This window comes from Oxyura jamaicensis, chromosome 8 (assembly GCF_011077185.1).
Source record: "Oxyura jamaicensis isolate SHBP4307 breed ruddy duck chromosome 8, BPBGC_Ojam_1.0, whole genome shotgun sequence".
Taxonomy (NCBI): Eukaryota; Metazoa; Chordata; class Aves; order Anseriformes; family Anatidae; genus Oxyura; species Oxyura jamaicensis.
This window is the reverse complement of record NC_048900.1, coordinates 3,896,514-3,923,627: the sequence shown is the minus strand read 5'-3', so window position 1 is coordinate 3,923,627 and position 27,114 is coordinate 3,896,514. Positions and strand designations below refer to the sequence as shown.

At 34.5% G+C, this 27,114-nt stretch overlaps 1 long non-coding RNA gene across 1 annotated transcript in view; it reads right to left on the bottom strand.

The window, feature by feature from the left end:
• Positions 1–2,527: 2,527 nt before the first annotated feature.
• The window catches only part of LOC118171039, a 78,672-nt gene continuing 54,085 nt past the window's right edge, over positions 2,528–27,114 (bottom strand). Inside the window, exons 3-6 of the long non-coding RNA XR_004753015.1 lie at positions 17,671–17,749; positions 9,892–10,048; positions 7,995–8,077; positions 2,528–2,579 (exon numbers count right to left, since the gene is read on the bottom strand). This is a non-coding gene — a long non-coding RNA (uncharacterized LOC118171039). The remainder of the gene's footprint in view (positions 2,580–7,994; positions 8,078–9,891; positions 10,049–17,670; positions 17,750–27,114) is intronic.

Sequence of the window (27,114 nt, the reverse complement as noted above, 5' to 3'; positions counted from 1 at the left end):
AAAGAAAGAAAGAAAGAAAGAAAGAAAGAAAAGAGAAAGAAAGAAAGGAAGAAAGGAAGAAAGGAAGAAAGGAAGAAAGGAAGAAAGGAAGAAAGAAAGAAAGAAAGAAAGAAAGAAAGAAAGAAAGAAAGAAAGAAAGAGAAAGAAAAAGAAAGAAAGGAAAGAAAAACACAACTAAGACACCTTTGTAATATATTTTTAATGCCATTAATATATAATAACTTATGATCACGTAAGAAAAAACTTAACAGTGCACGGGTATTACATTACCATTTCATATAGTTCAACCAGTGAATGGGAAGGACACAAACAACCTTGTTCTTTGTTTGTCATGTGCATTTTCACTTCCTTTCTTGGTCACGAGCTACTGCTTGTGAATATTTCTCCCAGGTATAACTGTGATGGAAAACACTTCAAATTTTATTTGTATTAGAATGTTTATTTGTATTTCTCTAGTGATTAACACCGAAATATATATATATGTATGTATGTATATATTTTTAACAACAATATTGTGATCTTGGAATGCAGAGGAATACGAAACCAGGTCTTGAAACCATAGTATCTCTATGCACTCATTCATATTTCCCTCATGTATGCTCATTTTTTCATTTTTTTTTTTTTTTTATAAAGGTAGGTTCTTGATACAGGCAAGCTCATTTCTATTTTACTTCAGGAACATGTTACTGAGTAGTTTTACTTCATTCGGTTTAAAAGTTAATGCTTACTCTAAGGATTTTACTTATGCAGCTTATTCTGTCTACTGCAACGTCTTCTTCCTAAGGGTTTATCAGATTTTCAAGACAAATGATTAATTGTTGAGTGTAATGTTTCTTCTCCAACACTGAAAAAATCATGGGTTAATGTATTCATGTTAAGCAGGTAATCCATGAATATGTCACCTGAGGTATCCACATCAGTTACTGTTCTAGTTACATGCATTTCCTTGCCACTAGCTGGCCTGTTCATAGCAAAGCTATCAGCAAGGCTAAAAGATTTATTGTTGGTCTATTCTAAAATAGCTTCATTTAGAGAAGAATCCACAACAGTGACTGAAGAATTAATTAGAATGATTGTACAGCATACCATACATACGTACAACATATGGTGTAACAGGACAAAATATTAAGAAGACATTTCCTGTTTTTCAAAATTCATGCAGCTTAAAGTACAGTCATTAATGGCACATTCTCTTGGTAAGATGCCATACTGTTCTTAGGTGGGATTCATGTATTCAACAAACACATTAGATGCAAAACATAAGCAAAATCTGTCAAGTGTTTAAAGTCATGCTTCAGGCTTCTGTGAACCAAATATCATTCTTAGAGGCTTGCCCTGCAATAGTCTATGCATATTGTCTATAGTGTACACTAGTCATCTTCCAGGTATATATTATGACCTTTGAAGTAAGTAGAACAAGAAAACTATACAATCCTGCTCAAAACTTAGGGTAACAAAAAATATGTTTTCCCCAAAATGACCAGAACCTCTTATCTTGTCATTGCAGCAGTCACAACCCTTGCTCATGTTCCAGCGTTCTCACAAAGGGAAGATGAGACCTTCTTCTCTTCCACCTCCTGATGACTTGTATCACATCTATGCAAAGTGCTGGTGCCCTTGGTCTTTAAATTCTTCCTGTATTCTAAAGCACTGCCCCAATTCTTACAAACATACCTATTTACAGTTTTTGCTCAGTAATATTGGTTTAGAGAATGAAAATATTAGGAGATCATTGATCATATTAAACACGAACCCTATATATGCTAACATGAGAATTGTGTAAAATAACGGGATAAATATACTTTTTTTTCTTTGGACATGAAACTTGTCATTCTTATGGAGTTTTTAGTTCTAGCAAGAAATAGTCTTGATTGACTGGCAGGAACGTTTCTTTACTTATTGCAACCAGACAAGGACAGTATATAAGAGAAGATTTTCACTAACATTAATGTCAGCCCCGGGGCTAATTCCTGTTGAATGTTAAAAGAAGATGGACATCCAAATGCCATTTTGTGTTACTGAAAATATCTCGAATCATTAATACTCTTATCTGAAGTGGCTAATCTCCTTCTCTCTGCCTAGACCTGCATGCCTGTATGTGTGTGAGCATGAATATATAGATACTAACTTAAGTTCAGAGTCCTAATATGTTAAGATGCAGAAAGTGAGTTGAATCCATATTAGTGAATTAACATGAGGTAAGTCTCTGGCCACTGGGTGTCAATACTGATACATGTTACATCAAGGAAGAAGAATTTAACAGGCAACAAAAACAAATATTTCTAAGTAGACAGTAGAATATTTAGTATGACTGGGAAAATTTTCTTACTCCTTCCCTCCTACACAAATGTGCACATACAGGAACTAAGCAGATATAAATATACCCATTTCTCCTGTACTCATTCAACATGTTTGTGATACAATTTGATTGTGGAATTTGGTGCTTACTCAAATTCATTGTTTTAGCTGTGTAGAAAATCACATTGAATTCACAGGAAAATTTTCATTATGAGGACAAAAGCATTATTTTTTGGATCCCATAAATTGCTTTTCCACCAATGAAGATCTCTCAGTAGAAACTTTAGAGCAGACAAGTGATGATAAAAGGAATGTTCCATTGTTTGTCTCAAAAAAAAATGAGTAATTAAGCATTCTTATTCTCCTCCCGGTCAATATCCAATCTATACTGGAAAACTGAAAATTCAACCAGCTGCCATGATTACCGAGTGTAAGTTATGTGTGTATGTTAAATGAAGAGAATGCTAAGCTCATTTTTGGTCTATTTATAGCATCTGAATATATGGAAAAACAGAACTGTGAACCTTTAGGCCTCTGGTACATTCACCATAAATTTAAGAAAAGGAAGATTTAAGTTATGGAATTGCAGTGCCAGTGCTCTAAGAAGCTGACAAAGGGAGTCAGTGTATCCCACGTTACCATCTACTTTTTCCCAATACTTCTCCAGTAACAGCAGAAAATTGAATTTCACCATAGTTCACGTGCAAGAAAAGGCTGTCAGAACTGTACAAACAGTGCCAGCAATAGTGGATTTCAAAACAGCACACAACTGCTGCACTGGGACACTTTTAGCAAAATGTATGGAGCTGACAGACAAACAGTGAAGACAGTAGACTTAACAGAAGAATATAGAGATTGTATCTGGCTGTCAGCTAATTGAGAAAGAGAAACACCTAACAGAGCAGATCAAACTCCCATCCCATCAAAGGTGCATTACTACTGATCTCAGGTGGAGGCTGACAGTTTGGTCTCAGTGTATTTTGACAATTCTAGTTTATGCTATGTGAGTACTAATCAACAGAACACCTACGCTATTTCACTGAACTTGTCCATCACTAGGTCAGGCATGCATCTCACAGGAATTGTTAACTATAGCTGATACTGCCTGAGGGCAGTGGGGTGGAGTAGGTGCTATCTCAGGTCCTTCCACATTGTTTTCTACCTGAGGCTATTGATGCCCCACAGTGTGATTTATTCTGTCATTGTGAAGGTCCTCCCAAGGTCATTAGCTCTGTCATTGAGAGTTAGATTATATCAATATTTTTCCCACTAAGAATTATATTATATAACGCACAGCCCCATTGAATTCAGTGATATTAGGGAACTAATATTAATGCTAAATCTGTGAAGCATGAAGTATCACATAAAGATATTCAGGCTACAAAAACTAAAAGTAATGTTTGTCAGTTACTCAGTTCCAACATTGTGCATGAAATTGTATTTATGACTAGAACAATTCTCAGATGGGAAATACAGATTTCTACATCCAGTGAAGGACATAAACACCTACAAGCTCGGTGTTTTGATCTAAATGACTTCCACGGTCATAAATTAGGTATTCAAGCTACCTTTATGCTGAACTGGGAAAGTTGATGAGGTGGTGTGGAACTTCAATAGAAGTAATCTTTTCTGGCTATGTGTTGCAGCAAAGACCTGATACTACTTTATTAGTTCATCAGGCACAAGCAGAAAACCATCTCCCAGCAATCTCCCACTGGTATTTGACCCATGATGGCCTGACCTCAATACTCTTTTCATTACAATTAGAAGTTGATCTCGTTGATATGCCTAGGAACTACTTTAAAGGAGGTAGTAAATGTGAAATACTGCCATTAACCATGTTTTAATTCAGTTATTCAATGAAGTTATTTCGGATTTTTTCTCAAAAGCAATTTGAGATCTTGGAGGGTGGGAGTGGTATTTTTATTCTGACAGCAAATATTTCTAAAGGCAAAAAATAGAAAACAACTAAGTAAATACACAGCTTCAAACTCCATAGCAGTTTCATCAGTAAGGTGAGCAAGGGTCTAGAGCACCTCTCCTGTGAAGAGTGGCTGAGAGAGCTGGGACTGTTCAGCCTGGAGGAGATTAGGGACATAGGGGGTCTTATCAAGGCATACAAATAGTTGAAGGCAGGGTGCAAAGAGGATGGAGCCAGGCTCTTCTCAGTGGTGCCCAGTGCCAGGACAAGAGGCAGTGGGCACCAACTAGACCACAAGAGGTTCCATCTAACCATCAGGAATCACTTCTTTACTGTGTAGCTGATGGAGCACTGGAACAGGTTGCCCAGAGAGGTTTTTAAGATCTCCCTCCACGGACATCTTCAAAAGCTAGCCGGACACGTGCCTGAGCAACCTGCTGTAGGTGTCCCTTCTTGAGCTGGGAGTTTGACCAGAGGACCTCCAGAGGTCCCCTTCAGCCTCAACCACTCTGTGGTTCTGTGATTCTCCTAAGAATTCTACCTTTATTATTGCTTTTCAGTACACGATATTTTACTTGTCTAAAGCTGCTCATCACACTGCAGTAAACATGATTATTTTCAGCTCTGTCATCTTCTCTCTCACTTATTCCTCATACTGTTCTGTCATAATTTAGTTAAGACCTGTTCTTATGTGAATTAATTCAGGTCAGACTCCTCATAGTGCTGCCTCTAAATAACTTGCACAGCAGTTGGGTAATCCTTTAATAGAAGAATAAACTGGCAGATATCGATTTCTACTCCTTCCAGTAATTAACATTAGTTTTTCCATCTAAGACAAATATAGTAGTTGGGACTGTACATATAAGGAAAGAATCCGAAATAAAATATTTAGAACCACACTGTGTCCTCTTCATCATCCAACTACTCTGTATAACAAAAGTCTTTTGGGAAGGTCTTTAATGGTGTTCAGAATTCTGGGCTGAACACTTGCATAAAGTTACTGTCAGAAGAAGACGTGCTTTGTGATGCAGACTTATCCTTGGTAGGTCAGTGAAGGAGCTTCCAGTAAAAAGCTTCCAACAGAATTAATCTCGTTGCATTTTCTCTGAAATTTCTAATTTCTGTTAGAAAATTGGGTAGCAATGATGGAGCTAAACCTACAGAACATACTTGCACTTTAGGGTCACGTAGGTATCCTATGAGTTAGGGAGTTTTCAAGGGAGTCAGACTGTAGTTGCTGAGTTTGAGTGAAAACTGAATGATTTAGTTAACTGAATGAGTTAGTCTGAGGCTCTGACCATGTGTTGTAAGCATAGTATTTTGTTCGATTTTGCAAATTGTGACAAGCTACTTGCACAGGTGTGTTCCATAACTAAAACTTTCTGACTCCTACTCTTATGTATTCATCAACGAAAGAGTAGAAAAGTTGGTAGAATTCTATTCTATGAGTTACTACAGGGCACCAACTGTGAATGTTTGGTGTTTGACTGCAGTGTTCATTGTTGTTCAAACGTGTTTGAAACACCAGCAAAGTTCTGTGATAGTTTCATGTTTCTAGGCATTTCCTGTGCGGAGCTCTCTTCTGAGGCTGCTTCAGACCTGAAAATCATTCTGCTAGGCAATGTTGGGTTGGGGTTGTCTCTCCTCAACATCCCTTACCACCTTAATTAAAGAGCTGTAATTGTCCAATGAAAATATTCACACAGTTCTCCGATTTCATTATTCATAATTGTTGGCACTAATGAAGATGTAGATAAAGCTGATTTGCTACAGAAATAGAATGTTATCTCGTTACTTGATAACATTTTCTTCTTAAGTATTCACAGTTATAACTAATCTGAGCAACTCTGAGTCAAAACACTACTTCACTGCCACGGGGAAATGCAGTTACAGACAATCCCTTTCTTCCACACATGCCTTGGATGGCAGAAAACAAAGGAAGCTTACTGCACAGGCTGAATGAAATCTATTGCACTTTCTGAACTTTTTTTGCCATTGAGAAAACCAGGCAACAGAACCCTGAGAAGTAGCATAGAAAGCACCTGCAGTTCAGTTCATGAGAAGCAGTTTATGCTGATCTTTTTCCAAAGTTTTAAACATTAATTAAAATAAGCCTGCTGAGAGTATGTACTAAGTAACACAGACACATAATGGTCACTGTTTTTGATATTCAAAGCAGCTGTAAATTACTTATGAATTAATATCCTAGAAAATTGTGAATTAATATCCTAGAAAATAAAATATTTCAAAATTCATTAACATTTAGAAAAAAACTAAGAAAATATTAAGATAATAATTATTCCAACACAGTCAGTAATTTAACTGCCCCACTTGTTCAAATGTTGCTAATAAATGTATTCTTTTTAAATATAAGTTTCTCTTTAAACACACATTCTGAAGAGTATTGTATTGCTAACACAATGAGTTTTTTTGTTGTTTTGTTTTGTTTGTGATCTGACATAATTATATCACTATCAAAACAATAAATGTATAGGGTTGTAGAAACCCTTACATTAAAAAAAAAAAAAAAGCTCAGAAATGAAAATGTGATAGTGCAAAGAGCAGTGCTCAGCAAATCACTGCTGTCTTAGGTTTTGCTAGATCTCCAAGTCAAATTGCTTATTTTATGGAAAGCAGAAAAATACTTTTTGCAAATTCTTGATACCATTCAGGTTCCCTTTTTCAGGAGCAATATTATAATTGTGTTATCATGACTCAGTGGAAATTCAGTCTAACATTGCCTTCAGTCCCTTGAAATAAATCTTTGAGAAAGCTTCCAAGAACAATCTTTCTATAACGCAAAAGTTCATCAGTTTTTCTTTTTCTTCTTTTTATAATCCTGTGGAGCTAGTGTCTAAAAGATTCTGCAGGATCCTGAATACACAGGATGAAGCTGTTAATCCACATATAGATATATATATATGTTTATGCCCAACACATTCAGAGTTCCCTAACTGATTAGATCTGCAAAAATACAAAGAACTCAGTGAATTCATTGTTCTACATTATTCTATAGTCCTTTTTCTTCATAGTAACTGGCTATCAGTAGTCTCATGTATCTCCCTGTACAAGAGTGCAGTACCTTGTTACTCAAAACGTCCTTATAACTCAGAAGGAATTCTTGCGAAAAAGACCACAGGTCTAAACTTTGGTAGTCTTTTGCTAAGAAAAGACACAGACAATGTAATTTATATTCTTGGCTGACTCACAGAAGATGATTGTAGAATTCAAAGGCTACAGTTTACTACTCTATCCCTGTTTCAATGAAGTGCAGCTCAGGCAGTTTATTCAAGTATCTAAGAAAATGGGGAAGAGGTAGCACAATTTGACACACTGCTCATAATATGGACTCCAAGAATGTTTCAGCTCACCTAACTACATTTGGGCAACAGCTAGGCTCTAGTCAACAGCATTTAGAAGGTTATTTGTCATCCCAAACAGTAAAAGCAGGTATGTCTATTTAGCTTGGTAACTGTCGTGGTTCCACTGAGTGAACTGATTCATTTTATTGACAAGGGAACCTAGACATACTGGTCAGACACAAACTTCTACATTTTAAGCATCAAAGTTAAGGAAAGGTGAATCACCTTAGGTCAGAGTGAGCTGAATCCTATCCCCAATGCCCAAACCCATATTTATATCATATTCCTAACCACACTGCTTTGAGTTGCTTAGGAGCCTGTGGATCCTAATCACAATTTCACACACATGGATATGCAAAATATGGCACACAACAGTTTCAGTGATATCTTCAGCACTCAAATATACTGCAAACCTCAGGGTGAAATTCATCTTCCATCACTGCAGTATGTCCAAAATACAGCTGCTCTTATACTCTGTGCTTCCACTCTGAAAAAGCTTTGTGCAGTAAGAGCAGAAAAGGTAGTTATATATTCCTTCTGTCCCACTTCCTATGCATTAACTCCCATGTAAGCAGTATATAGCACACTGAATGGGTGACTGCCTTATCAAGTGAAGCCAGGCAAATCAGGGTGTGCCCAGTCCTCTCTACACCATTACATCTTATGGCTACATAGACTGTGAACTGTGGTGTAATGCCTTGCAAGGCACTGAAAACAATGGCTCCTCTTCTAATACAAAGCTTCATGTACTATAATAATGTTTTAATTTGCTCCTCTCTTCAAGAAAATGTAAATCTTTAAAGATTTTCTTCTAAATCTCAGGCATTCTGTTGCATTAAAAAAGTGACTGATAAATTTCATTTGACCTTTCTCTGCAAATCACATTTTCCTTTTGGATTAAACATTCTTTTCTTGATTGTACTTTCTTTAATCCAAATGCTTAAAAAATACCAAAACACAAGAGGGAGATTATTGTGATACATCATAAAGCCAAATGCTATTTTATTTCATCCTACAAAAAGAGAGCTTTCTTATCTTAGAAGATACTATCATTTGCTTTTCCCATAAGCAAAGAGACTACTTTAGAACACACCAGTTCGAATATTGAATCTTACTGATTCAGAAAAAAACATTTTGCTGTACTCAATTCAGCAGTAATAAAAATATATAATCCTTCTTTAATGGGAAACAAATTTGTAATTGTCTTTTTTTTTTTTTTAATAAGAACAGTAGTTTAGTAATTGTTCTACAGGTTCACAATAAAGTCTGTCATTTGAAAAATGTCTGCCTTTCCTTCCTGTGTGTTACATTATTTTTTTTTCCATTTAGACACATGATGAGGGATAGACTTGAGGTCTGAATGCATTTCAAATTAGCAGTTCACCTAGTTCTTTGACTAAGCACCCCAATTTGTATCATTTTTATAGAGATTTTACACTTTAGAAATTGAGGCTACAATTTACAAAGACAAAAATCTTAAACTGTGCTTCCTACAATCTGTATTTTGTCACAAAAAATAAGTAAGTAGAGAGCCTTGTACCCACTGTTAATTATAGTGGGGTTGAGATTAAAATTTTAAGACATTTAATCATGGCCACGTAGAATTACTGACATTGCATTAATTGTATTAAGTACCTATCTAATAAACCAGAGTTACTATCCACTTAGCTCTACAAAGAGTAAAATCAATTTTAAATTAGTTTACGTAATATAATAATTTACAACACTGAATACAAAGAACAATGCAGATACCCGTCTGCCTTGCTGTCTTTCCCATGCAATGAAAATAGCTGATGAATATTGCAATAAAATTGAACTGTGATTTCTAAATTCATCACAAGCCTCATAGGTTCATGCAGTTCATTCATTACCAAGCTCTCACTGGCTAATATGATCCACACATACAACTATGATTCATGAAGCAAAGAGAAAAATATAATTCACATGAATATGAGCAAGTACATACTATGACTATGGAAGTAATATAAGTGATATATTAAAACAAAGACCATGAAGAAAAATCAGAATTATTTTCACTCTAATTAGAATAGAATGGTTTCATCCTAAGCAATATGGGACACTTGGATGACTACTGGACAACTGTTTAGCTAAAAATGCAGATAGGTGCATAACAGGGAGTAACTCTATGTTACTCTATGAAAGACTCATGGTCTTTCCCATCCCCTTCATTCTCTGATTCCTTAATTTTTATCATCGGATTATATATATATATAATTATAACCAAAGAATGCTAACAAACAAATGCTACATCGTTACCACAAATTATTTTTGCAGGACATCTATACTCACCCCTCATCATCCATTTTGTAACTCGTACATTTCCTTCCCTATTTGGATGTCATATTGTTTAACAGATTCCTCCCCCAAACCAGTTCTGTTTACTTCAGTTTTCTCCAGTTATGTTCTCTTCTTTCTCCAGTCTGGTTTTGTTTTCAGAGTATCATTTCTACGGAGCATGTGATACACAGACATAAGACTATTTGATGTTCAAGTGCAACAGTAAGTCAAGTCAGGACAGAATGGCAGGAATAGAAAGATATTTTGTTGACCACTTTCTCCTCAGTCTCCCTCTCCCTCTGTCTGTTCAGACACAGAGAGAACAGTGGTGACATGTCTGGAGGAAGATTTAAGAAAATACCTTGTTTCTATTAACATTCTGTTCTAGCTGTGATGTAGTGTTTTATCTACACAGCATCTGAAATACCAAGTTCAAATACCGCTACAGGCATATAAAATTATGTGCGCAGTTAATTTTCTTCAGCCACTGCCCAGAAAAAATCTTGTGCTACTTCTGCAACACTATCTGCAATATTTCGTTGTTTTCACTTCTTTCAAATAACTTCAATTAAAAAACTTTAGTGATTGAATGGAGTCAGATTCTGAAGTGGAAGAAAATTAACAGGGAAATGGTCAGATTTACTATGCTTTCTTTTAATTCTTCCAGATAGCTGTTAAGAATGAAAATTATTTTTGTTGAGAGCCCATATTTTTTTAAAATCACTCTCTTAAAATAAGAAAATGACCAGAAAAGGCATTGCTTTTCTGTTCTCTATTACCTTAAAAGTCTTGCTCATTCACTATCACTAGATAAAATTCCATTTTTATTCTGAAATTCTGTTGAAAAGTACTTTTGTCAAAAAAAAATAAAATAAATCCATAAGTGTTTCAGTAAATACGTTTTAAGGACTCTTATTATTGAGTTAATTTTTTTTCTAGGCCAAAGCATTTGATTATTGCAATTAAAAAATTTAACACTTGATATCAACAGTCACCTCTCTAGCAAAAGTTCATTATATTTTCAATATATATGTATATATATTTAGCTGAAAATTAGAGACAATAATATATTTCTGACTAAATCTGCCTATTAGTAAGACTCTACAACTTTCAGACCTCCAACAAGGAGGTCAGAGAAAATATTTTTGAGACATCATTATGACTATTATCATTGTTAGTGATAAATATGCAGGTTGATTTGCTACAAAAAAAAAAAAAAAAAAAAATACAGCCAATTTATTACGGAGCTAACTTATAAGAAGAGGATTAAGTATATGGACTTTCAGCAGCAACTAGGAGCTCTAGTCACTGACCAAAACTGTGTTATGTAACTTGCCATAAGAACAGAACAAAAAGACTTTTCCTACTGTGAAGATAGCAGGAAACAGGAAGAATATAGATCTTTTTGCAGAGCGCAACTATCTCCTTTGCTTAGAAACAGGATGGTAAATTTAGTGCATCCACTTAACATATTTGTAAAAGGACACCCTTTATGCCAGTGTCTGTATAGTCCGACACCCAATCTAATCTTTAAAGGTCCCTTCCAACCCAAACTATTTTACGATTCTATTACTATGTAATAAATAACAGGAACTTTCACACTTTTGCAGAGGGACCCATCTTCAAAACAGATACACGAAGACATGCATTCCCTTGATCTAGCATCTAAAGTACAAAGATAATTTAGCCCCAACAGGCTGTTCCACATTTTAGTACTTCTTCACATCGTACAGTTTATTAGGATTCCAGCAGTAAGTATCTTTTATTTCATAATGGAACATAAAATTATACTACTTACGTATTTCTTTCTTGAAATATTTATAGTGCACCATTTGGTTTGTGATTCATTTTCAGTAAAGTTCTTTTAAAACTGAATACTTTGATTTTTCTGGATCTGACTCCTGTAGTTCCCAGCTCAGGTCTGCAGGTCAACAAGCGTCCGGTGCCAGCTGGCTTTGTACTAAGTCTTTGCATAGCTTGGCACTTGTATTGGCACTTGGCATCTGTAATAAAAAAGCAGGGTGATACTCTAGGCTTCTGACTAGACTGTGAAGGAACTGCTTTTTCATTTCTGATTACGTGAGAATTTCATGGCATGTAACCATTTGGAAAAAAAAATAAATAGCTTAAAGTGGATTTTTTGTATGATGATGTCAGCATAAACTTTATTTTGGTGTGATTGAATCATATGACTGGATACTAAGCCATGTTGCCCGTTCAATTTGTTTGAAGTTTGTTAAAAGCTATAATAAGAATTATGCAAACAAGTTTTTTCAGCAATTTGTAAGAAGCTGTTGCTCTCCAGGCTTAACAGCTACTATGGAAAGACTAAAAGTCAAAGCCCAGGAAACATCCAGCTTTTAAATATTTTTCAAGTGAGGTACATGGATAATTCTTCTGCCATAGATCCCAGTTACGCATCACATTTTCTCATTTGCAGGTTGAACTTTGTGTGCCAATGTTATCTTATCCTCCAGTTCCTCATGTCCAACATTAAGCTTTAATAAAAGCACCCACATTCCTGAAAATGCCTTAACTCTATCCACTCTTGTGTCATATTTGCCTTTACCACACCAATATTTGTAACTAATTATTCCCCTAAAACTTACTGTTTTACATCTTCCACATCTTATAGTTTTGTAATATTAACAGTCAAAGTGTATTTCCCTTCCAATTTTCTGAGAGCTAACAGCAAGTGTAAGGACAGATTCTACGTTTTAAGTGTTGAGGTGGATAATGTGACCATTTGTCTGAGCCTCGAGATATTAGGTAATAATCTGGAAACATAACTTCTAATCAAATTCTTTAGTTTCGTTTAAAAGTAAATGGAATACTATCTTGCCCTTCTACATAAAAGTTTCAACGTTGATTATATTAATCTGTCGCCTTGACTAATATCATACACTGCTTATAATGCAATATTAACATACGAAAATATTCTTACCCTGATTTGGTAATTGTATAGTTTAATCTCACTTTGGCACTTCTAGTACTGTACTTGCTTCAGCTTATTTTTATTTATTTATTCAACTTCTATAAAATCTACAAAAGGATACACTGACTTTCAGTGCTTTCAAAGAGCAACATAGCCCAGGCTCTCAGTGAATTTTGGTATGTTTAATTAGGAACCTATTTGATTTCCTCTGAATTAGCCTTATGGTTCTTACAAAAGCTTACATTACAGCGGCCCATATTGTACCTGATCCTGTGAAAAAAAAACAAGCAGCATTTACTCACCAGTGCTGCTGATGGAGTACTTTTCATAGGCACAGTAAGTTGAAGGGATTTAAATGATACCGAACAAGTATTTAACAGAATAAATTATTAATGTTTGTGTTTCCCCCTTGACGGGAAGGAAGTACGAATGACTTGGGTGATTAACCTTTTCAGGAAGTGATCAACTCATTTCCTTGGATTTGATTAAAAGTGGAAGCCCACCTGAGTCTTCCAGTAGCCCTTAATCAGATAAACTTTTACATGTTATTATCTCAATTACTATTCTGAGGTAGTTCTACGCATGCCTTTCCCTTCTTTTAACAGACGTAAGAACCTGTTTTCCACATGACTGCATAGTCATGTATTGCTTGGCCATAATTGCTGAGGCTCAGGAATAGCTGGGCATAAAGACCACATGAAGTTCAGATCTTGGAATCCTGTGTAACTGACGTATGCACACAGAAGATTTCATTTCAAAGTATCTCTAGTTCAGGCTTTTTGTCTTATATTGCCTAAAAGTGTATAGTAAACACCATCTGCTTTTTTTTTTCAGTGCAAAGATATACTTGCACATTGAGACTGTGAATCCTGTAAAAATAAATCTTAAAACAAAGTATTTATATAGAAGTATTTAAAAATAAATGCTTAAAACAAAAACAATAGATTCAATTACTTTTTAGGAAGGTTTTTTTTTTTTTTTTTTTTTTTTTGTAAGATCAGCAATGATATCAAATTCCCAAGAATAAATTGAATAAATACAAAAGAGCTTCACGAGGGAAAGGCAAATGCTAATTTTAATTGAGAACTGAAAAAATGATTATGAGAGCTAGATTTTGACTTTTTTTTTCCCTTCTGATGATATTTCAAAGTCTGATTTGCTAAAACTATGATGCCCAGATAAAAATGGAATTATATACATAGCTTATGTACGTTTTTTTTCATTGCTGGAGAACAAGAATCTCTGTTTTTTACAGAAGGTTCCTGCTGCCACCCAGGAACGAAGGATTCAGTCTCACAGTGAGGTAGTAGAAAGGAAGTAGCATTGGAAGTTCCATCCCTGTCAGCTGGATGGAAACCTAAGGAGGAAGATGCGCTCGCTGAAGAGAAACTAGCATACAGAATCAAATTGGCATAGAGTAGCTCTGGCTATGCATTTATACTGCAGGTTATATAAAGTGCTATAATCCAACAACTCATCTTTGAATGTGTTATATAGAATCACAAACTGATTTTCATAGGAATAATGTGTTTGCAGCATATACTCATTCAAATATATGGCATATGTAAAGCACAAGATTGAAGAACAAGATTGCTAAACCAGTAACACAGAAATTCAGCTAAGTGGAAGTAGAATAGAATTAGTGGTTCCATGAAATACAGAAAAATGAATACTAGAATTGGCGGCTATTCTAGTCTGTGATCGATACTCTGTGTTATGGCGTCTTGTTGGCACATAAATAACTGCTCTGACAATGGCAGTGAAGAATTCATCCTACATTGATAACTTTAACCATCTACTTTAGATCATAATATATCAAAATTTGCAAATACAGAGCCACCAGAAAAGATTATCTTGTTGGAATGTCACCTTCCTACTCAGCTGCTCCAATCTCTGCTTTGTATTCCAAATCTCATCTCTTTACTTTAATGTCAAAACAATACATTATTTTATTGCATGAGCCTTGAAGAGCCTATGAGAAAGTGAGCTATGTTCTCTTTTCTCTCACCAAGCATTGGCAGGCATATAAACTGCATGGCAGGTACTAAGAATAAATAAGAAGAGCTCCACTGAAGTTGGTAATGTCTGATGATTTATACCCACTGAGAATCTGGCCTGGATTACCAATTGCAGAATCATTCCTATCCTTATTTATAGTTCTGCCACCTCACTGCAAAACGAACTTTACAGGTGCATGTTTACTATGCAGCCATGCCTTTCATTTGTTTTTAGATACATTTGTAAGCAACTATTTAAAACAGTCTAGAGGAACTCTCATTACTTTACAAGTCTATAGTTAAACATTCCAATAAGAGGTCCCCTAGCTAATATTAAAATCAGTGAAGAGTGAAAAGCTGTTTTCTACAGAAATTATACAGAGCAGCTTTTATTGTCAGCAAAAGCAAACATACCTGCAACATCTTGAGTATATGCAGTGAATAAGTGTACTACCACTATTATGCTCTTCCATGTTCAGTTTGAATTCATAGTGAAATAAGTGAAGCGTAAGGCTGCTGGCATTATCCAAAATGAAGCATCATAGGCAGAGGACAGAGAGCTTGTTCAGTCTAGCAAAAGGAAGGCCAGGTAAGAATCCTGGATGTCTGCAGGAAAGCTCAATATGTGAGAGTAAGATAGCTAGGTGAGTTAAAAGAAAATGTGAGCATAATAACAAATGGTTCTTAATTGGCAAACAATAAATTTAGCCCGGAAACTGTGAGATGTTTTAACATGCAAGTTCTGTGAGTGCATTCCCATAGGAACAGCAAGGAGAAAAAGCTTTGCTCCCTTTAAAGTTTATAACAGTATTACATGATGCTATGTCTATGGAAGGAGGGGACTGCATCAGATAAGCAGAAAACCCTATTAGCCTCATGCTTCTAATTCATGGAAAGTTGTGAAAGATTCTCAATTTTTAAAGGGAAATCATTAAATGGAGAATAAATAGTACCTTCACAAAAGTATCAAGTCTAAGAGGCAGAAATATTGATTTATTTATGCATTAGGTGGACCACAGCTAGACTAAAAAAGTAATTTTGAAAGAAGCATGGCATCACAAAATCCCTGTGATGAAACTCTAAGCCACCTAAGCTAATTTCTCCAACATGGAAAAATGAATATCCAATATAAATACATTGGATATATAAAAATATATTAGGTATAAATATATTAATATTATAATGAATATTAAAATCTGTATCATTGGAAAATCAAAAAAGTTCAAAACAAACCAGAATTGTTTTTGTGTATTGAGATGAAAAATTTTGATTGATTCTGGCTTTATTTCATTTTGTAAACTGTGTTAATATTTTTCCATCTTGGATAAAAGCAGGAAAAAAAAAAAAAAGTTTTTTCAAAATATATAATTCCATTCTTGACCAGCACTAGTAATCGTCAATAATTATCTCCGTATTAATTTGGGCAAACTGCTTTTAAACTGTGCTGCCCAAATGTTTATTTTTGATTCCTATCTGATCAGCTGAAATGCCCATACGGTTTACTTTGGATAGATCACTGAAAATGTTTTCTGAAACAATATGGGCCAGTCATTTTTTTTAGAAAGCATTATGAATCAGAAACACTGGCATTTCTTAAATTACTACGTGCCTGACTTAGCACAATCTGCCATTGGTTGAAAAACAGAAAAGTGATGAAATCCCCTTGGTGTTCTTTGGAACAGCGGCAGATGGCTCCCATCTCCCTGAAGTTTTATTTTGTTTTTCTCCACTTCTCTCAAAAGAGAAACTTGGTAACACTGCGACAAAAAGCATACTGTACAGAATAACAAGTTGAGGCACTTTATAAGAAACTGACATATTGTTTTAAAGGAGAATAGTACTTTCTGGGGAACTGAGGTGTTTACAGGATTATATAATGCCTAGGATAACACCAGAATCTATCACATCCAAGATATTTGCATGCAAAATTGCTTTCAAACCTTTAGGGAAAAAAAAAAAAAAAAAAAAAACAAAACTGTTATGTAGTGTGATCTAAGTGACTGATATAAGTAATAAGAGATGAAACCTTTCGATCCATAACACAGTTATCTACTGCAGTTTTCTATGACTATGGATTGATATCTCATACTTTCATCAACACAGATGAAAAACAGAGTTACAAAGAACATTCACTGGACTAACTGAAATAACTGAATGCACAGGAAAGCCAGTGTCCCTATGTCAGTATCAATTGTACTCTGCAGTTACTGCAGACTGGTAAACAAAAGTAATAAAACCACTTATGGTTGGACAGAAGACTGTCCAGTGCAGATGGGATATTTAAAGAATAAAATTGAAAAACATCTGAGAATGCAGAACTTGCATATTTAACAAATGCATGTTACATCTCTTTGGACTGGGAAAGAAACTCAAGACATGCTTCCTGCCACATTTTCAACCCCTCTTCCAAATACAGCAGCACCAAGGTTTCTCCAGAGAGGGTCAATAGAAATATTTACCCTTGAAGAAAAACGTTTTCCCTCATTTCCTTAACTGGTTAGAAACTGATGCATTTTCATAAATTTAAGCAATAAAAACAAGATTCAAAAAGCTCACAGAATCCCTCTCTAAGGAAAACAAACAAACAAACAACATTAAATCTAGCAAAATTAGAAACATGCTAAAATAAGGTTTCCTAATGAGAAATATTGGGAAACATACAAATTTACCAGCTCTGTGAGTTAAACACTGTCTGGATTCCACCTTATACTGAAATGTTGAAACAACCCAATCAGACTAGTTTTTGTTGATCTAATATGACTTATTTGTGGAGATTTTCATTTAATCTTATGAGAAGCTGATGTCTAGTATTTCTAGTTTGTCACAAGTGGTAAGATGGTCAAATCAGGGACCTTATACCTGAATTTAGAACTGGTGTGCCATCTTCCTCCACACTGCTGCTCTCGAGAGACGAGAGTTTCTGTCTTTAGGCATCTGTCTGTGGGGATAAGGAAACAGAATAAGCAAGTGGGAAGGGACTGGACATAATCATCCAGAGTAAGTGTACAGCAATTCAGCAGTAGAGAACACAGTGGGAAAGGGACAGGACAGTCCTAAGAGTTCACTAAGGATGAGAGAAGCATGAAAGTCATTACAGTGGTGCTTGTGGAAACCATCAGTATCTCTAGATTCCACATCACATGGGTGTTTAGCAAGAACTTAGATTCACTTGATGTAGGTTCAGATTGCTCTGCCTTGATAGCTTCAAGTACATGCCCCAAAATTCTAGGGCATTTGTAAAACATTGTGGAGGAAACGCAACTTAATCGATTGCACAGGAGGAAAATGCAACAGCAAGCAATCAAGTGTAGGAACTAAGAACATGAATTACCACCTCTGCCCAGAATAATCAAAATTAAGGATTTTTTTTGCAAAAAGATTTATTCAAATGAAGTAAATGATTCCAGAAACAGTCTCTGTGGATGTGGAATGACAACCAAAATATGGTGATTGCAAGAACAAGCCAGTATTGACCTGCACAATTACAGAAATGCAGCTATATTAGCAACAGTTAAACCATCATTACATTTGTACTTAAGTTTAAGCATTCCTTTCTTGAATCGTGATTCATTGCAGCTTGACATGCATGTAACTGACACTGAAGTTTCTATGCAGAACTCAGGGCCAGTCACAAATAAGGGTACCCTAATAGCCTGGTACTTCTAGATCATAAAGTTCATCTGTTAGCTGGTAATAACTTTCCTCAAGCATAGATGTTTGTACTGTGATTGATAATCTGGGGCCTGTGGATAATTTGAATCAATTGTACAATGAAGCCTCTCAAGAGAAAATAAATTATCTTACACAGAACATCACTGAATTATTCATGAATAAGCCAGAGAGAAGAAAGAGAGAGTAGAATAGGGTTCTGTCAGCAACCTGAATGTCAGTTCTCCAGAGAGACCTGTAACAAAGCTTTAGTCAATTCACACGAGTTCAAAGGGGAAACCTCTCTGCATGGGATAATATTTATTAAGGGAATAAGCACTCCTTTGTCACAACGGAACTCAAAATTTCAGAAGTATACATATCCCATTAGGAGAGCTTTGTTCTGCTTTAATTTTTCTGAGCATACATAGCACAAATATAGCTCTTCATTTCCAAATGGATGAATTACACAGAGGCTATTGAAGAAAGCTATATATATAAAAACAAGAAGAGCATGCTGTTGAAGTATTTTATGATTTAATCTGTTTGTTTCACTGAGATATCTAAGGGGTAAGGTATTCGCGAACTACTAAGAACAAGCTCAATACTCCAATACAGACTGAAAACAAGCATAAAGCCCTACAGAACACTGCAGGTCACAGTATCAATACCTGAACCAAAGCTGCCTTAATAACAGAGAACAGATGCTGCTCCGTATGCTAATAAATATTATAGGAGACTAAGAGATTTCAGAAAAAAAAAAATATAAAGCTTTATGAATGGATGGAGACGTTGGCTAATAAGAATAAATTAAATACTGAGAGATGCAAGGAAATACATGTTCTTAGGAATACTATTTATTACTTGTGAAACAACTAAGAAGGCAAAAGGAAACATGGATTCCTTTTGGAAGGAGAACACAGAAGAAAATGGGGTACACATAAAATGGAACAAAGCCAATGTTGAATATAAAATAACACTTCAGTAAAAAGATCTATAGAAATAGAAGTATCTAAAAATAGAGAAGACAATAGAAATAAAAAGCAGAAGTGTATTTTAGAATATCTACTGTGTAACTATATTTACTAAGTTCCTCAATAAATTCATCCATCTACAATGAACAGGAATTTTAATAGAAGGTAAGAAGCATCAATAGCATCCTCAGTATTTTCCAGGCAAATAAAATCTTTATTAGTTTAATATTCTGAATACGTAGCTCTTGAAGATGTAAAATACTATTTTCTAGTATGAGTTCTGAGGATGATGCATAAATAAAGAACATGAATAATGCCAACAACACTCCTCATCAGACTCAGACTTTCTGTTAAGGTCACTGATTAGCTTAGCAACTCACCACCCTAAAAAAAATCTGTATTGGCTAAGTGTGGAAAAGTTCTGGCCAAGTCCTTCAATAGATGACCAGGGACTGAAGAGAACCTGGCTTCATAAAAGACTGAGAACAGCTGAGACTTCTGGAAAAGAAGCCTGAATGATATGAAAGATAATTTCAGTATAATTATTATATGGAAACAGATCAAGAATTGACAGGATTGTTACAACAAAATGGTTAAAACGAGCAGGTGAAGGGGTAGATGTGAAGTCAGTTTCTCTTGCTGTATTGCCATTTATGCACACTTCATTAACCACTTTCTTTTTACATAATTCATTAATTATACACTCGTCTTTATAGAAAACAGATTTTATGTCTCTGAAATATAATCAAAATAATGTCGTAAAACCATCTATCTGAATGTGTATGACCTTATGAGGAAGTAGTCCATTCAGTCCATTGAGACAATTTGCTTTCTGAAAAGAAAGTGCAAAAGAAAAGCATTCAGCTGAAGAGTTGATACTGCAATACAGAATCACAGAATCATCTAGGTTGGAAGAGACCTCTGAGATCATCTAGTCCAACCTCTGACCTAACACTAACAAGTCCTCCACTAAACCCCATCACTAAGCTCTAAAATCGAAATATCTTTTAAAGACCTCCAGGGATGCCTCTTCCCTGGCAGCCTATTCCACTGCCTAACAACTGTCTATTTTTTTCCCCAAGTATACTATAGATATACATTATATCCTACATCCATTTAAGAAGAGTTCCAAGTCACATAAATAGGAATAATATTGCATATATACAATCCAAGTCTAATTCTGACAATTAAATGTTTGGACCATTCTTGTATCAGAGAAAACAATCTTCAGTCTCTCTGTCCAAAATACTCCCTTAATATGCAAACTTAAAAGCTCTATTTTTATCCCTTTCTAGGTATTGAAAGTAGCTGAAACAAGTCATGAGCATCTTTTGGAGATAATAAGAAGGTAAGGAAACAGCTCTGAGTGACTCAAGACTCCAAATTTTTTAAAGATTAATGTGTTCAAATGAAATATGCCCATTTAAAATAAATTACTTGGAGAGGGATTCATGAACCATCCATAAGTTAGACATTTGTTATATGCTAGTCATCTTGGCTACATCTGTAATCAGTTAAGATACACACTTCAAGAAAGTGATTCATATATCATGTTTGGCTTGCCATTGTACAATGTCCCCTTTCCCAGGAGCACTGTGCTAGGTAACTGGCTCAGACTAGATACCCCAATCTTAGCAAATAAAGATAATGGAGATGAACTCCAGCCCTATTGCACAGAATATTCTGTTCATATTTGTAGATTAATCACAATCCCTTCATTTGTTTATTGGTAAATTTTACCTCAAAAAATGCCTCAAGACTTGTGTAACGTATTCCACAAACTCCTGCAACTGCAAAGGCACAGTTCAAAACTGATTCACTGGTATTCAGAAAGTCAGGGCTTGCTGCTTGTTGTGAATGAATGCCTGTTGGACAACATTCAAATCTCCCTAAATTTACTTTATATCAGAAGTTATCTTTCTTTACTAGGAACAATATACCCCATATGGCTAGAGAAAACAGTAATTCTCCTTCTAATAAGCCTTCTGTGCAAGAACTTAAGCCATACTAAAACACAATCTACTTGTATGGTTCAACAGCAACAAAAACACCAAAACCAATACTTACTGATTCTGAAACATCAGTTTCTTCAGAGATTTTCCTTCTGGTTCCTTTATGGTTTTCTTCACCAAATTTTTTTAGAAAATAAAGAAAAGCTGAATAGAAGGTAAAATGAAAAGAAAAAGAAAACTGCTTCTGATTTTCAAATGTTATTTTATGCAAACTCAATATTTAAATATTTATTTCTCTATACTGTTCGGAAGATCTAACAATCATTCTCTTATAAATCCTATGGAATGGAAATAAATTGAATTTTAAAACCTTTTTTTTTTTTTTTTTTTTCCTGAACTTGAACTGCTGAAATAAAATCTGATTTTAAAAAAAAAGTAAGAATTTAAAAGAAAGTAAAAATGCCAACACAATTTTCAGGTGGTATGAGCACAAGTGGAGAACATTTCAACACTCGAGATATTTTGACAAGAATCACTGTGTTTTAATTTTCACATATTAAAAGACCATCTACAGGAGGTTGCAATTCTTATGAATGCTACTATACTGCTTTAAGAAACTTTGGTTTCTATATAAATAAAAAAAATTTAAAGTCAGGCTTTATCACTACTCCATTAAGTAGTAACACAAACAAGGTATTTTAAAAACCTGTACTACCTGTATTTCTATTTGTAACTAAAATCTGCCTTGTAGTTAATAGTGCACTATACAGACTGGTTTTGGATTGCCGTAATTACACATCTGAATATGCATATAATGGAAATGGAGCTATTAAAAGGTAAGTAGTTTTCCAAAAATTTATATATAGCAGTTTTATATCAACAGATGTGCTGAGGTATTTTTTTTTTTTTTAATAAAGTGATGCAGAAAATTAGATGGAAGAATTAATGTATGATTTGCAGAGTTTTTATACTTAATTACATTGGCATTGGTTCATTATGGCTGTTTTAAATGATTTACTGGATTTGGGAATTTTAATGTCCACAGCTTAACTCAGGCTTTTCAGAACTGCTCACTACTTCTAGTACATAAGAAAAAACACAGAAATGGGGTTATTGGGGAGGGGGGGTGTGATTTTTCATGATTTCCTTAACAGCTGTAGACGACAGAAAAGACATGGATGGGGCAGTATGCTTTTTTGCTATATTCACATGGGCATAAAATAAAACAGAATGAATACTCTCATTTATTTCAATTAAAAACTCTGTTTTACTTCATACTGAGGACATTTTATCCTATTCACAAAGTTACTATATATTTTCCCACTTACGATCTTGTCCATTAGGTACAAATGATTAAATTATAGAACTTGAGTCTTATCACAACAGTTTGTAGTAGTGCTTTTAGAGCTATTATAGGAGCTTTGGAATTAATCCTCAGCTCAATGCTGGAGAGCAGCAATTATTCAGTTGGGTTTATTTGGAATAAACAACATTTCTCTTACAATTGGCTTAGCAAAACAATTATGAGACTACAGAAGACATTAGAAAGAAGAAAGTAGCCTTAATAAGAATTGTGTTAAAAAGTGCCTTACAAAGGAACTGGTATATTTATCTTACCAAAAGCTTGACAAGTGACTTGACTAGTGTGTTAAGTACTTTCATGAAAACAAAATTCAGGATCTTGAAGGAAGCAGGGAAAAGTTTCACGAGTCAGTGGCCAGATATTTGAAACAAGTTTAAACTTGAAGCGTTAATTAACAGACTAAATCATCTAATGCATTCAGCTAACATGTCCTAGCAGAGGAAACCATCCATCTTCTCCCAAGGTGACCTATAGCTAGGAGCTTGCCTATGAACACAAATGTTATGTTTCACCTTCCCAGTACTAGGATCAGTAAAGTTCTACAAATATAAATGATTTTATGAATTTTTTTTAAATACAGCTTTTTATGTCTGAAGTTGCACAGATAACACAGCAATCAATAAATTCAGTGGAAAAAGCACTAGTGTGCACATATGCATCTGCACAGCCTCATCAAGTTCATTTACTACACTAGTGATCGTTGTCAGTTAGTAGACACTTCTTATGTATTATTGCATGTGGGCCAAATTATTTACTTGGTCTTTATAACTTTAATGCAGAGCACAAATACTATTTCATTTATACTTTTCACTTGCGCTAGCTTTTTTTTTCTCTATATTGACTAACTGTCCTAAAAGCTAGTGAATGTGTAATATGTTCAAGAGAAACAACTCCAAGTATCTTAAAACTGATTTTCCTCATGCACATGAGATGCTTGGGCATTTCATAAAGAAAAAGACTGTGAATCCAAGATAGGAGAATTAATTCTGATTTGGAAAGTCACCTTATGTAAATGTTAATTACTACTTGATTATGTTGATTTGGGGGATTTCATAATGAAAACAGTATTATTCCTTGCTTAAAATGTCACACTTTAAAGCACTTCAGCAAGACAATGTAAACAAGAAAGCAGCTTTAGTTTACTGAGTTAGTAGATAACAGCAAGACTGGATCTCCTTTCAAAACTTGCTATGGGGAAAAGTGAATCAGATTAAAGACTGCTTTTAATGGCATTGCAAACAATCTGTTAAAACATCAAGACATCCTCACTCAAAAGTCTGACATTCAGTACTGAAGTTACTAGAACACAAATAACAATTTCAATTGCAACAATATTTTAATGCAAGAGGAGTCAAATACTTCTTCGAGTTCAGTGATACCAACACTTAGGAAATTATACACACAATACAATTTATAAAGCATCTGAGAGTCTTCTAAAAAAATGGTATTTCATTTTTTAAAATATAAGCCCTTATTACATCATGATGTAAACTTTCTTAAGTACTTAAGAAAATAATGAAATAATTCCTTAGAAGCATGTATTTCATTGATTTCAAACTGTGTTTTTTGTTGTTGTTTTTTCTTCTAACTCACTTATGTGCTCCTAAAAATCTCACTTTCTGGCATAAATTCTTTGAATATACTTCATATATTCTCCATAATTATTCTACCTAAAGATCCCCAAATATTTTTAATCTCATGTTTATAGCAACTGTCAGTTCTTTTTGTTTCTGCAAAACAGGATTTAGATTACATATTAGTCTATGAAATCTAAACACACTAGACATCTAAACAATGAAAAATCCTAGGCCCGCATCTCAAACGTTTTATTTAAATCACAAAAGAAACCTGGAATAAAGTGTTACACATAGCAAAACTAAAGTCAGACATTTGATAAAACCATAATTATAAAATATTTTTCTAAATGAACATGTTTGATTCAATGCTCAGCCATGCAGAAATTAAGAATCTGATTGTTAAAACTTTTGACAGGTTTTATAACAAGCTCCCCAAACATAATTTCCACCAGCATATTTAACAGTTCTGTTTAACCTTAGCAGAAAGTTAATTCATTCCCTTAAGAGCTCATTTGCACAGCTCCAAGTAACTACCATAAATAGACACTTACTCTAACTGATACATTTAAATGTTTCCACTCCACTAGACCATTACACTGTAGAAAATGACACTTGTGCAAGAAGTGAGCTGAATGCTGGTGATCTTGGAAGAAAAGAGTTCCACCACCCTCCTAAATAAGCCAACCCCCTCACCAAAATTAGAGTTAGGCAGGGAATATACCAATAAACACAATTACTTAATTAAAATATCCCGAAATTTGGGTCTACATTTTAGCCACTATGTAGCTTAATGGCTTTGTAATTAATCATGTCTTAACGTAAACACTTTGAAGTTGCTGCTACTCTGTAATGTTCATTACAAATAGTCCCTGTGGGGAATCATCACATTATTTCATTAGAACTCCTGCCTGTTGTTAATTGCTTTTAGGAAAGTGTGAACAAATTAACTGTGTTTTAAAAGACAGTGGTGCAAATGTATATGCCTCTGTGTTTGACTATGGGGACTGCTCTTTTCCTGTTGCTCAACCCTGTATATGATAGTTGGCAGCACTAGCCTGTTTTAATCAGTAACAGTTGAAGTTGCAAAGGTTAAAAAAGGGAAATACAGTTTGCAAACTACAGTGTTTACCATGCCAGCCAGGACACAGTATGGTTCAGGGTCATGGGCAATTAATTTTTAAGTTTTAATGAAATCACCTTTGTGAAAGAAATAATGTTCTTTAGCAGGGATGACTGATGTACCTTAACTGAGCAAGTTAAAATATCCAGGATACTTTCCCTGTGACACCTTGCAGTTAAAATCAAGGGTTTTCCATGATTCAGAGAGGTATGTGATTTCATATTTTCATATAAATTTAATAACATTCAGGTTAAATACTTTAACAAAGAACATTTTATTTAGATGTTCTCATTCAAAATGTTAGTATGTTCTATGTAGTAGAAACAATCTACATTAGAATTTGCACACAAATGTTTAAGCAAAAAAATAAAATTATGTTTTGTTTTGTTTTGTTTTTTTATAAGAAAATAAATTCCTGTTTGAAAAGACTGTATGTTAAAAGAGAAAGAGCTTCTTTATTATGTGGAAATGAAATATGCACAAAATATCTTCCTTACAAGTAAACCTATGGTATGATACAACATCCTACTTAACTGGGCTGCATTATAAATACCTATATAGAGTCTCTTGGAAAATATGTTGCTGCTATGCAAAAATCAAAAGAAATTAGATAAGAGGAGTCTAGGAATATATTTAAGAACCATTAAAAAAAATAAAGAATCATTATTCTCTCCCTTATTAACACAATGTATTTTAAGCTTCTAACTTGTGCATTCATTGTAACCCTCTGATTTTGGGGAGAACCAACATTTCAAATTCAGACAGATGTCTAAAAATTGGCAATGTGATTGTCATTAATCTTGTTCATTATTAGTCACTTGATTTAAAAAAAAAAGAAAGTAACTGAGGAGTGAAATCTAGGAATGTTATATTTACAGATACTAAAAATACTATTGATTTGAAAATACTTTTGAAAAAATACTATTGAAATAGTATACTTATTTGAAAACATACTATTGATTTGGAAAAAGATTAATCACAAAAGAGATGCTAAGAAATATAAACAATGAAGGTAGAATAAACTACTCTTCTCTTTGTCTCACAAGAACAAGGCAGTCAAAACTGAAAGAAACCTAACTGCAGTCTTATGAAAGGTACAACACAGAAACAGACTTCAAGAAGAACTGCCATTAAACACGTGACTTGGAAGATTTAAAAGGGATTACAATTTGTATGAATTACAGGAATGTTCCGTTATCATAGTGTCAATTAAGAAAGGAAGATTTAGAATGGATTTAAAAACTGGATCTAAATGCTGGTTACTTTGTAGTTAAAGACAATTGCTAATTATTGGGCATCAGAGGAAAAAATGCAGATTGCCCTAATTATTATGTTGAATGCTCTGTTACAGCATCTGTAGCTGGCATCTCCTAGGAACTGGATACTGTGCTTGATAGTCTTCAGCATGGCAATTCTCTCTATTCCAGCTGAATTGGAAAGGAAAAAAAAAAAAAAAGGGAAAAGGAGGATGAGGGGGAAAGGAATGCCTATGCATGTAGTATGAGCAAAATTCTGCATCTTCGGTATGAAAAATATCCAGGGGCTGCATTAGATTACATTATTCATATGTCAGTTACTGCTTATATTGATCTTAAAACATATTCTTCAATTAATAAGTGGTCCTACTGATTTCACTTAACAACAACAAATGATTATGTGAATGAATGCC